Here is a 14,003-nt window from a genome sequence, read left to right on the forward strand (position 1 = left end):
CATAATTCTGATAGAATATTCACACAGCTGTCATCTTGACACCAGAATTATTGTGATCTAGTTGGGATATAGGCAAGAAATACAGAATTATGTATAAAGATTGAGACTATATTACTAAAAATTCATAGTTATCCAATAAGGCTTTCCTTCAGGCCTCAAAGTCTTGTTTCTAGCATCACTCATCCATTATGTGCAAAGCTAGATTCCAATAAACGTTTATTTTCTTATATTCCTCTCACTTTATGAGTTACTGATATTGAATTATGTATTGGTTTATATTTTCTAGTTTTCTTCAGTTAGGTTGCATGATTTAAGGAGAGCTTGGACATCATGTTTAGCATTTCAGTTCCCCAGCTCTGGCAGGACTGCTTTCATTGAAGCCACTTCAGTGAATCTCTCGAGTCTCAGCTCAGAAGGGTCAAGTTCCTGTTACACAAACTCAGACATTATATGTCATATATCACTTGAAACTGGTAGGAAGCATCAAGCCAGAAAGTTTATCATCTGGGCACAAGTGCCATAGCTACAGAGCTGCAACAGCAATGCGAGCATTAACAGCCATTTACCAAACAGATGACTAATCATGGTGAAATGCAATCTCATCAGCCACTGCTACACAGTAAGAAAACATTTCTCCAAATTTGTGTGCAGCCTTGAGGAGCTTGTTACACTGGATGCCAAATGTTTAGGACACTCCTCTTTTGAAATGAAACCTTTGTCTTTTCAGACTGATCCTTTATGATAAACAGAGCAATCAGCAAACAATTGAATATGCTTATGAAGACTAGTAATAAAGATAAGTGATGAAAGCCTCACTTAGGCTGGTGAGAGCTGGCTGATCTGCTGGGTGCATAGCTTCTGTAAATCTTGATTGTATGCACAGCTCCTCCTGAATTTGCCCTGCAGCAAAATCACGTGTTCTGTGACACAATCACAAGAGAATCTACAGTAACTAAAAATAAACTGCTTCTCTGCAAATTTATGGCTTGGTTTAGTCCAGCTCATAAATAACTGTCCAGCACTGGTCAGCAAACACAGTTCCTTATGATTATCACATTGTGCAAGACCTCATTAATTGTCATTAGAGGCAGCTATTTTAGAACCTTCAAACACTTGCAACACTTGGGTTTAGTCCCAGATGATTGCTTAGCAAGTCATCAGTTCTCTGAGCAGCTTATGTTACCCTCATTTGTATATCTGACCCAGCTGCTTTGCCACTTCCTAGATAGCTTTCAGCACTCCAGAGCTGCCACCTCTGTGGCACTAATTCTGTTCCACTTGGGTGGTGGGAGAGCTTGGTAATGGGCACCTTTCCAGTATCTCTGCAGGACACCTCTGCAGGAACATCTTCCCTATAGCCAGGAATGGCTCTGCCCACCTGTAGGACAAACATAGCTACCAGAACAAAGGACCTTAATGTTTCTTTAATCAGATGGCACTGACAATAGTGACAATTCATCCACTAACTTTTATTAATTAAATCAAACTTAAATTACAGTCTTTTTTTATTTTAAACAAAAAATTAAGTCCAAATTAGATTTTAAGTGAGACCAACAGTTGAAGCTGTTTCTTGTTAGAACTGTACTTTCAGTGTAACAGCAAAAATATCACTTTTGTAACCATTATTTTTAAGTTTTACATTTCTTTTTTGGGGAACATTTACTGTAAATTTTAGAAAATCAGTCAGTGGGCTGTCTCCAAAGGACTTTTACAAAAGGGAATTATCTCATTCAGCAAGCATAATATTTTCAGAGATACTGGGGGGATTAGAGCCTTTCCCATAAAATTAATCCTTATTGCATTTGGAAAGGAGTTTTCACTCACTGAAGAATGATATAAGAGTTGTCACTTGCATTCTAACAAGAAAGAATCAAGCTAGTATAGGTCAATAAAGAATATAAATATCTTAATTTCAAATAAAAATATTTGTACAAGTTGTTTATATCTGTAATAAGACAAAAATACTTTTTGCTTTCAGATTTACATACATATTTACATATATATTCTGGGGACCACTGACCTGAAAATAAAGAGAAAAATCTGCTTGTCTTTGCTTCAGTAGAAGCACTTTGAATGCTTTTTGCTGTGGTTATCTGAAGCACTTACAAAATCTCAGTGAAACTCAAAAAACTTCAACTTTCTTCAGCAAGAGCTTCATTGAATTCCCAATTATACAGGAAAAACTGGATGGGTGATAACAACCCTGCCAGGATTGTAACCAACAATGGTGCAGTAGTAATTCTGCTCTTTCAGCAGCTGTGCAAAAAGCAAACAGGAAAATAGCAATGCTTCCCTGGAAGCTGCAGGATATACTAGTTAAAGCTGCCCTATTTGAATTTGCAAGATAACACAAATAGGCCTCCGAAGTAACAATTAGAAATCATCATACTATATTTATTGCTTGAATTAGATAAAATTTGGATCTGAGAAACATGATAGCGCAAAAAAGTAGAGCTACAGCACCTTATTAGGACAGTCTGTATCAGAGTCCTACCAAAAGGACTTGAGCATCAGCTTTTAGGACTTTCATTCATTTACGTACTACACAGCATTGGATGTCCTTTTAAATAAAAGGCCAGAGTGCTCCTAGGATCTAAACCCCCAGAAGATTACTAAAACTTATAAGAGAAGTATAAGATCTGCACTAAGAGAAGGGGGTGAAAGATCCTGGACAAAGCATGCTGCTAAAGATGGGAAGTGCATGAGGCTCCCCATGGGAGGTCCTCCCTGAGGCTGATGCCCTGTGTGGATGTACCTGGGAGACCTCTGTGTAGCATCAGGCTTCATAAGAATGCACCTGCACAATCCATGGCAGTATTTTCCTGTGACTTTAGAATGGTCCACGACGAGGTACTTAAACACCTGCACTGCAGTAGTCTTTGACAAGGCTTACAAATGTAAAGGTACACCTTTCACCTGTGCAAATACTCAAAAAGTCAGCAAGGTATCTGTGCTCTCTTTTCTCACAATACGTGTTAACCTTCTATACAAGGCACAGGAAGTCATTTGCTTATCCCAGACAAAGACAGGCTGTATAAAGGATGTTAAGATATATGTTAAGACATTCTGGTTGAGGATGATATTAATTAAAATAGCACCCTGCTACTCTCCTGTGTCTCCATATTCCTTCTGAGTTCTCATGAAACAGGACTGCCTCTGTCTAATAAGGAGTGACTCAGAAATAGCTTTTGAGATGTTTGCTGTCATTCTGATCATTTCTTATACACCCTTGTATGGACTGTGCACCATTTGTTATCTCCCATGGCATATGTCAGAGTACACAGTGATGAAGGTTTAGTTACTGTGTGCCAGACCATGGGGTGAGGAACAGAAGGAGCCATAACTGTAAAAAAGCCAAGTGACCATATTGCTGCCAGAAAGCATTCTATGAAACTTTGGTTGTACTGCACAAAGAATAGCTGCATAAAAACACCTTGGATTTTTAAAGGATGCATTATAAATACTTCTTTTCATAGCCACCTTGCCAGCATCACTAACAACTCTGCTTCTCACCTCCAGCTCCAATGTGAATATGTCACTAACCCAGCATCCCAAGCTATGGCCAGATACTGGAGTCTGTCCAGCCAGCCCCAGGACAAGCATTCTGAGCTCTCCCAGAGCTGCAGGCCTGGGCAGCCTTCAGAGGGGATGACATAATGGCTTGCAGCTGAAAGGATCCCTTTGAAATAAGCTGCTTTTTCAGAGCTGTATACAGCCTATTAACTCTGCTCCAGCTTATCTGGAAAAGAAGAGATAATAACAATGTTCCCACTCTACCATGAATTGCTTGAGTTATTGAAGTCCTGGACATGACAAAAAAAATGGACTGTGTAATTTTAAGTGTTGGGATTACATATATTAAAATACATGTTTTTAATCACAGAAATAATTAGGTAGAAAATTTAGAAGTTGAAAGCAGATATATTTATTACTTTTCTTTCTAGGGCATGTAATTCCCTGTCAAACATGCTTAGATAATGCCTTGCAGCCAGAAGCACCATGACATATTGAGCTTTACTGAGCTTACATGTAAGGAGAGAACTGTATAGTTTGTATCTATGACATAATTGCTTGGCAATGTTTTAAATAATATTTAAACCCTTCCATAAAGTGAAAACCAGGCTTAATGTATTAAACGCCTTTTTAAACTTAAAAATTCCAGAGCCACAATCTCCTTTAAATTTAACAAAACATTGGCAAATATCTTTCCTCTGAATACTTTATAGTATGTATGTTAAATTTCAGACCCTGCATTGCTTTCCTCCCACAGAAGACAGCACTGGATTGGATGAGCTGTGCTAGCAAATCCCATGGCAGAAATCTCCAGGATCTCAGGGAGTGTGGATGAGTCAATCCTACAGCAGAGCTATCGGACCCTGTCCTTTGTCCCTACCTCACCAAAAGCAGCACACCATGAGGAATCCCTGCTGCCATCAGTAGTGACAAAAATGTGTAGTGGATATATATTAGACTAGAAAAGCAACATCTGCTACTAGGCTTGCTTGATATTGGGAAAACATGACAAAATTTTTAAAAATAACTTCAAAGCACTGAAGAGTTGTCTCTTTTCCTACCCATAGCATTCAGCTGACACTTTCAAATATGAAAACCAGAACACTACAGAGACATCTTGTACACCTCTCTGTTATGTTTCATACCACTAGGCTGGTTGTATACAGGTTAATACTTTACCCTTTCCAGATGTTTAGTCATAAAATGAACATTTTCCTATGCATTTTCTGAACACAGGAGTTAGAGAACACCATGAAATAGCCAAAAAAAAGCATTTGAAAGCAGAAGGAAGAGCTACACTTCCAAACCAGTACCCAAGCCTAAATAGCTAAAATAACCTCTTCTAATAACCTATCCACTCTACTAAATGCTTGGTGACCATAGGGAATTATTAGCATGGCTTTTTTAGTGATGGCCTTACAAAAACAGATGATAGCACTACAGCCTGGACTGTAGATGAACTAAATCAATTTAAGTCTTACAGATTTTTTTTTTTTTTTTTTAATGATCAGGTTATTTGTATAAACCCACGTCTTAGTTATGCCATGCAAATGTTTTTGATTCTGCCCAAAATAGCTAGGCAGTATGGCATATGATGAAATCACAAGGCTGCATTACTAGCTGGGTGTACTTCTTAGATTAGAGAAATTACTTAAGCTTTTCATAAAAAATTTGAAGTTTTTCTGGTGTCAGTCCCCATTCACACAATCACTACCACTGTATAGAGTCGTGCTGTAAGTACATGCACTTGTATAAAGCACTAGTACTTACTTATCTACTAACAGAACTCATGGTAATGGCAGAGCTCTTCCCCTTCTCAGTCAGTTCAAGTACCTGTTCAGTCAGAGCTCACTGTTCATTCCCTTTCCACAGCAAACAGCACTGACACTACAGAGCTTGCTGCAGTGCTCACTCTGCACCAACACTTGAACCTCAGGCAATGATCCAGCATGCAGGGAAAATAGTGGTGACTCTTTATTTTACATAAACCTTAAACACTGCCTTATTTGTTGGAGCCTCTATCTTTGTTACAGTTATTTTTAAGTCTATTATCTGCAGAAGCCATAGCAAATCAGGTAATTGGCTGAAACTGGTTTAGACCCCTAGTCATCCTACCTAATTTCAGGCATCTAAGGCATCTGAACTGTTAATACAGTCACCCAAACTGCACAAAACAGGTGCCCGGAGACAGAATCCTTTAGCAAGTGCTTGCCTTTGTAATTTATAATTTCCTTTAACAAACTCTGTACTTTGGTGTTTTGTTTAATAAAGGAGGGAGGCCACAGTTTTCTACAGCAGTTCCATTATTTGCAGTCACAACTTACTGTATCAAAGACTGGCAGGTTTGGAATGCTCTTGAATTCTGTGCTCCAACAAAACGCAGGTGCAAAGTGCCCTGAAGAGAGCACACCCAGCCTTATGCTCAGAGCACAGTCTGTTTCAGGGAAAAACTCGAGCGTGTCTGCAAAGAAACAAAGGAAGACGGATGACACAGCCAGTTTTATTCCTGCCAGACTGTAGAGATGACTTAACCGCGGGTCTTGTGTTGTGACTTGGCACTGCTTTAGCACCTCCTCATCTATGAGAAGAAAGATGCAATTTAAAAACAAGTGACGTTGAATGTGCTGGGCCGAGTGAGATTGCATTCTGGTGTACTTTCAGTTCTGACCCCTCACTCGCACAGGAAAGCTACAGAGTCTAAACTGCAGTTTAAATTAAAACAAAATTAATCATATCCAATCCAGTTCAATCAGTGGAAATCTCTTCAAGGATACTAATTTAATTTCTACAGATTGTCTCATTGCAGTTCAGCTACTGCAGATACTAATGGTTAAACATTAAAAGCTGCTTCCGATTCTTGAAAAATAAATTTCATTATGATTTGAGTAATTTCAAAATTCTATTTATTCTAAGCTATAGATGTCAATACACCTTCTGGTACTCTAAATGCTCAAAAATTACAAGCTGAACAAGTGTCAACAGCTTTTTCCTTGCAATAATGAAAATAATAACTAGTGGTTTTTCATTAAAAGATCTTCCAGTTTTTCTGACAACATTGGCTTAAACACATCTAGTGAAGCTGTGTTACTTGACTCACAGACAGTATGGATAACATGAGTAGAGACTCATGTACAGCATAACTCAAGAATACCGGTTAAAACAAAAGGTATCACAGAAATGGACACAGTTAACAGGAAATTAAAATCTATATATAGATGACATAGCCATATCTGCAGCTTTAGCAGTGGGGATAAAGCTCCTTTCTCTCTCTTTCTCATATAACATCAACTTGCTAGTTTTCATGTTTTTGGTTTTTACTTGATTCTGATTTTGTTTCCTCATATTAATTTCAAACTCAGTGAACTGGCTACAAGAGAAGCTAAAAGGGATAGTGAGTACCTTCTTCCTTTTACCAGTGCCTTTGCAATAGTCATAGCAGATTGTGTCAGGATTCTTTTCTCTCCCCATTCCCTCATTTTGGGAATGAAGAGAAAGATTGTGCCTGATGGCATCACCGTAAATGATGCTCTCCTAGTGCTGATGGTATTACTGCAGATTTCCATTGGCAAGGCTTTCAAGACTAAAGAAATGCCAAAAAGACCTGCTTCTGTTTCCCTCCATTGTGTTGTTACCCTTGCAGGACTCATGCAAGGCAACAACTGCCTGCCTCCCACCACAGGCAGGAATTGTTGGGGAATGAGGAGTGAAAAGAATCCTGACACAATCTGACTAACTATAACTTACTACTTACTAACAATAACTTACCCAACTGCAGTCTTCTTAGCTTTCATCAGGAAAAAGTACTACACAGAAGCCAACAAAGCATTTTCCCCAACTGTAACTGCAGTATATATAAAGCTATATATACCAAGAAACAGTGCTTTTAGAAAAGATAGCAAAAAAGAAGTACAGTAGCAGCTCTGACTAAAGGCATGTAAGTAGGGATGACATCACACGGAGGTGTAAAACAGGCCTAAAACTGTAACATGGAATAATTCAAAATCAAAGAAATTCAACAGTAACACACTAGACAGGATTATAAATTGGGAAGTGAGCAAATTGTGCCTTTTTCCAGAACATAAACAGGATTTTGACAGGAGGATCATGCATATTCCTTAAGGTTCAAAGGATTTCACCCCAAAATTGGCAGGAAGTGTGGCATCCTTTATGTGATGTCCTGGAGACACTCTGGGAATTGAAGGAAAATGTATAAATATAACTCATGTCCCTTGTTAAGGGAGTTGCCATTCAGCAATTCTTGCATCCTATCTGTAGCACTTAATTTCCTTAAGCACCTTTGGATTCTCTTGCAGAAAGAGGGCAGCACAGTAATGTTTGAGATCTAGATGAAATGAGATCACTTTCAAAACACTTCAGTGAGAGGTTTAAACTCTTCTACTTCATATCCAAAATTCATATTAAAATGGGGGGGGGGGGGGGCGGAGGAAAGAGACTACTAAATCCATAATGTACCGGTTTTGCTCCCTATTGGAAAATTTATATCTTGTGTTGAGCCATTATGAGATCTGATGTTAAATGACAAGCTTCATTCATGCTGCCAAGGTTCTAATGAGCTGCATTCCCAGCTTTCTGAATGAGAAACAAGATTCCTTTCCCATAGAAAATGCTGCGGAGTGGAGAGGCAGCAGAAACACAGCAGCAGTGGCAGAAGGACTGCATGGACTGCAGCACTGGCCAGGGAACTGGGAAAGCAGTGGAAGAGGAACATTATTCCCCTCACAAAAGAGGCTGTTATAATGCCAGAAATCTCACAAGTGAGGATTGGACATCCCCACACCACATACACAATGCTCCATTCATTCCTCTGGAAGAAATGAACTACTCTCACCCAAACACAAAACAAAAATTGGATTCCCTACAAGAAAAGCTCAGTGTATGTCAAAGCCTGCACTGTGATAACAAGCCTTGAAGTATCAAAAGGCACATACATTTTATTTTGCGGATAGATTGCAGAAACATTTCACTTCCTACATGAAATGCTAAACAGGACTTTGCTTCCACCCACAAACATACATTCATAAAGACTGGTATGTTGTGCTACCTAAACTCCACAGAAAACTGGACAAATGCTACAGGAAAAGTGATGTGTATTTATGGTATTTATTTATGATAAAATATTTTAGAGCTCTTCTTCAGCTGTATAGAATATGTCTATAGGAAGAAGACTTGAGGAATAACATCCTTAGAAATTACAGAAGGAGGTCTTGTCTTACTGGCTTTATACATAGACAGTGGTCTTCTATTGTCCATGAGCTGTGCTTTCATTCCTTGCTTTCATGAAACTGAGCATGGTGGGTTTAGATCTGTGGGGATTCTTAAATAAGAGCTTTATTCCAGGTGTGTAATGAGTTCTCTGGAGAAGTCTAATATGCAAGTGGAATAACTAAAAGCAATGACTTCACTAGACATTAGCTAAGATATTCTGTCTCCCTGTTTGTCACACCTTGGCTGGGTATTTCTGAATGTAAAAACAGCTTTAAAACAAAGAGGCAAGGAATTTATGGAACAGTATTGCACATGACCTCAGAATTTCTTACGGCTTTCAAACAGGAACTGTTCCCTAATTGTGCTGGGCAATGTGGAGGGAAAGATACTGGAAATAAACTGTAGACATTTTGTAATATCACTACAGAGAGTGGAAGGGAGGCAGCAATACCTATTGCTGCACCTACCCCAGAAAACAAGAGATGCCCATCAGTGGGAATGAGTTGACATCTTCCTTTTTTCTCTAATGTTCTGTAAGTCACTTCCAACACAGCCCACTGACTAGCAACAATAGATCCAGTAGGAATTTTTTTAAGGATGGACATTTCTGGTTTAAAGAAAATTCTTCTACAACAGCATTTATGCAAAGAAATGAATTAACTCATATCAGGATTCAATTGTAGGGTGTGGCAGTATTGTAACCTCTGCTGGAAAATCTGCATCGTGCAGTTCAGTTGCTAATCAGATCTTCAGTTTAATAAAATTGTTTCCATTTAAGGTTAATCACATTTGCAATTTGCTGCTGCCAGAGTTTCTAACTGCTATTAGGAAGGCCTTTCAGGACACTGGGGAACTGCACATTCAGTTCTTGATCTGATCCTATTTTGTGCTCCATCATACAATGGATTGCTCAAATAATTTTTTTTAAATAATTCTGTGACTATTCAGCTGGAGTTCTATCTCACAGGCTATGGGGAGACTGGATGCCCTTTGACTACAGATGCAGGACCAAGAACCCTGTTTAGCTGCAAAAACATTTATGGGAAGTGAATTTCAAAGCAATAGCGGCATGCTGACATTCTGTGTGCAATCATTTAAATCACTGAAGTACTACCACAAGATGCTCAATTAAGCATTAGTGCCTAAATGTAGATATTGTGATTGAAAAATTGGAGAAATAGCTTGGAGCTATTTTAAAATTGCAGAAATTTTGAATATATACAAAATAATAAAAGTAAATAAATAAACATAATTTCTGTGCAAGAAAGTCACTATACTAGGAATAGTTTTCTCAAATCATTGTGTTTGGAGCTCCACAAAACTGCAGCATGAGTTTTCCCCTTACACAAGAACTGTGTGATTAATAGAACAAACACAGCTCTCTTCTGATAAGGGTACTTTTGAAATCGGAAGTATTTCTTACATCTTGTGCTTTAAAATGTATGACAAAAGCAGAAATCAGCTATGGAATGCTGCTAAGGGTTTGCTCAAAATACCAAACTTCTCCATACCTTTCTTAGTAAAGCAATGATACTGATGCACTTACAAAAAGTAGTTGTTCAGGTTTGGATATACAACTAGTCCTGTGTCAGCAGTGAAATAATCTTCTACTTTATTTTTCTAATTCAGCCTTCAATAGTGGTTTATTACATACACATAACTGTATATGACTGATGCTTTGAAAGCAGTGAGAATACAAATATTTCTACAGGATTGCTAGCTCAGCCTATTTACTGCTGTCTTGCATACAAATTTCTGAACAAGCAGAGTTTATTTATGTTAGAGTCTTAAATTGTGCTATTAGGACATTGAATGTCCTGTGACTAATTTAAAATATTTTTGGTTACTTTTGCAGTATAACTGCAAATGTACACCTTTCTCCCTCTCTCCAAATCGTGGAATTAATTTTGCCCTCAGCTGTATCTAATCAGTTTCCATATATTAGACCTGTAGTTAGAACTGCAAGGGCCTTGTTTTGCTCCACTGAAATCAATACTAAAACAGCAGTTTAGTTCAATGACAATGTGCACTAAATTAGGCTTCAATCTTTGCTACCTATTGAAAAGAGAGGCTGGGAAATGGGATCTTGCAGCTCCTGGGTGCTCCCCCTGAGGAGCTCCTGCACAACTGCATAGGTCTTCAGCTTGATGCCATAATGACAAGAGTATTAGCAAAGAGATGGTATTAGAGACAGCCTGCCTCAGAATTCCCTCAAAATGCTTTGAAAAACCTGATGAACTTGCATCCCCTGCACTTAGCTGTTTGATGTACTCAGATATCATCCTATCCTTACGTTTGTGAAGTTGTTTTTTTAAAATTTCTTGCCAAGCAAGAAGCTTTAGAAGCTTCATATGAAGTACAGAAAATCTTGACAGAGCTTCACCTCTTTCCCCTTTAATTTGGTTTTACTCTGACAAAGCACTTTCAGTACCTGTCAGGTGAAAGTCCTCACACATTGAACACAATCAAAATATATAGAACAGAATGCTAATGCAGTCTTAAAGAGATTAACAAAATCTTGTGAGCACAGACCTTATTGCACTACACCAGCTGCTAGTTTCTCACGCTTCAGAAATTATTTAATTGCCTCAAAACTACTCAGGATTCCTTCTCTTGAGGACAAGAGCCAAATCTACAGCTACAGCCAATATCAGACTTGCCAGCATAAGATAAGCTTTGTCCTACCTAAAAGAGGCAGCTACCTATAGGCCTCATGATTTGTGCAGAAACTCCAGAATGTTGATGCAAATATAGAAGTGACAAACTCAGGAGGCAGAAGATTTTAAAAGGCTGAGAACTAACTTCAGAACTTGGGTTTGAGTCATTGTGATGATATACTGTTCCAGCCACTGGGGCTAGTGCCAAACAGCAAAAATAGGCAGGATAGAGAATGAAAAAATAATCAGTCTTTGGGTCAAAGAGACAATTCTGCTCCTGCCTCAGGCAGTCTGTGAGTGCAGTACAAACACCAGCCTGGGCTCACAGGGCACTGCAGGCTGCAGCTACACACACTGCCATTTACTGTTTATCTTCAATAATCAGATTTTGACAGTAGTTTTTTTAAGGCTTGTTGAAGAAGCTTCTCTTGTACAGAGAATCTCCCTCTAGGAGTGGAACAAAGACATTAAAAAAGATGAAGAAAAGTAACTACACTTTAAATTAAAAACTGTTGCAACCAGTTCAAGAAAATTAGGAAGAAACTAAGAAAATTGTTTTACCCAGCCTGAAATGCAGTTTTCAATATACAAATGAAGTGTACGAATTTCATTCAAAGGCAAATGCTAATTTTTTTTCCGGTTTTACATTTTTCTCCACAGAGTAGTGGATTAAACCAAACCAATGAAATATATTCTCCACAAGATGGTCAGTGGCATTGGCTGTATACAGATGCTGCATAAGGTGCTTATACCAAAGGTAATCTTAGTTTTTGGTGGAGATGGAAGAGAAACAGACCCAGTAAAGGGAAGAATGTCCCTCGAGCAGCTGGGCATTTACAATGTTATATGTAATTATCCCATGACAACATATGCATATGCATTTTATCTGAGAAAAATTCAAACAGCAGCAGAGCTATTATTTGTAATTACATGTTCAGTGTAGTAGTACAAAGTGTCTAATTTAGAGTCCTTCATTGTGATTTGATCTGTTGCATTCCTACTAAGGTTTATTAACTGAAGCAAAGCAATGCCAGAAGTTAGTTATTTCCAGCTGTGAATGTGAGGGTTATCCTCTTAAAGGGGGAAGTGTGCTTTCATATCCTTTGCCCATCTGTGAGATATCCCCTATCTGCTTACAACAGCTGAAATTAGTTACCACTTGGGAGCCATAAAGAACTACCAATTACTTTTTCTCTCTTGCATTAAATGAGCTGTGGTTCTTTATATTATCTGAGGAGTAAATTTATACAATACATCTATTTCACAATGGTTCATATTTATACCTTATGCACAAAAACCTGGCTATGATGGTTTGGATGCAAAAATGTCAAACAAGCTGATAACATAATGCACCAGCACTTCTGATATCTACTCATAATTTATAAAAGTTTTGTCTGAAATCTGAAATTTGAAGTTCTGATCATTGACAGTCAGACTGGAGATGAGGCTTTCCAAACTCAGTGTGCATTTATCTGTATTCCAGGCATATGATTACACCATGGGCCAGAACAGCCTCCAAACACTTCATAGTTTGAATATCACAGGCACTCAAGCAGAGGCCCATCCTGGATATACCTTGGCAAATTCCAAAGTCCATTGGGGCAGCATTTGCTCCAGAAGCACCATTACAGGTGGCATGTCCTGAGAAGTTAACTTTCTAAAAGCAATACATATTATGATGGATCTATGCACAACAATTAAAAATGAGGGCCTCATTTAAATTAAAAGATACTTTTAAAATGTTTTTAATGGAAAAAAATGTTGAAAATTTACCCAATAAAGTTTTTTTGCTGAAGATATAATACAGTGAATGCAATTTTTAATTTTCTTTCCACATCTCAAAAAATTAGAAGCTCTTAAATGAAACTTCAACAAGCTGAACAGGTCTTCTGTGACCTTTATAAACAATTTGGCAAGTGGTTTAGAGGCCTGCCCTTAGCCATGCCATAAATAGAAAGGAGCAGATGAAGATATTGTCCCTTTAGGCACTGACTGAAAGCAAAGTGCAGGGCTGATGTTACTTTCCACAGAAAGCAAACTACACAGTGATAGTACCAAAAATATATGGCAAACTTTCTCCTTGGTTTAAAAGACTCTAGACTCCTTTGTAGCACGGCAAAAATAGAACAAATATATTGATTCTACTGTCTAATCCTCTGGTCCTAAACTTCAGATTCCTGTAAAGCAGGGCCAGGCAAGTTCTCGGCACCTTCTGCAGACCGAACACTTTCTTATCAAGCTCTATGGAGCAGAAAATGCTAATCCATTCTGCTGGCTGGGATATTTTAGGCAGTGGATGAGGAGAGGGGAGAGAATAAAAATAGCTTTATTATCCTTGTCCTTGAAAGGCAAAAGTGACATACAGAAGGCTTAAAAAAGTTCTGTAGATAAATTTAAAAAAATAAACATTTTTTTCTTCCACACCTGTATTTTTTTTGTAATTTCTTTTGGGTTTGCTATATATTTTAAGGTTAGTCTGACAAGTAATGCCCTTCACAGGAGAGCTAATTCTTTTACACTGGCTAAGTCCAAATTTTCCAGGAATCTTATGGAAAACTCAGACTTTTTCCTGTGTCACATGGACAATGTCCACAGTAGGCTCCTGTT

This window comes from Cyanistes caeruleus, chromosome 17, assembly GCF_971803275.1.
Source record: "Cyanistes caeruleus chromosome 17, bCyaCae1.hap1.1, whole genome shotgun sequence".
In the NCBI taxonomy this organism is placed as follows: domain Eukaryota; kingdom Metazoa; phylum Chordata; class Aves; order Passeriformes; family Paridae; genus Cyanistes; species Cyanistes caeruleus.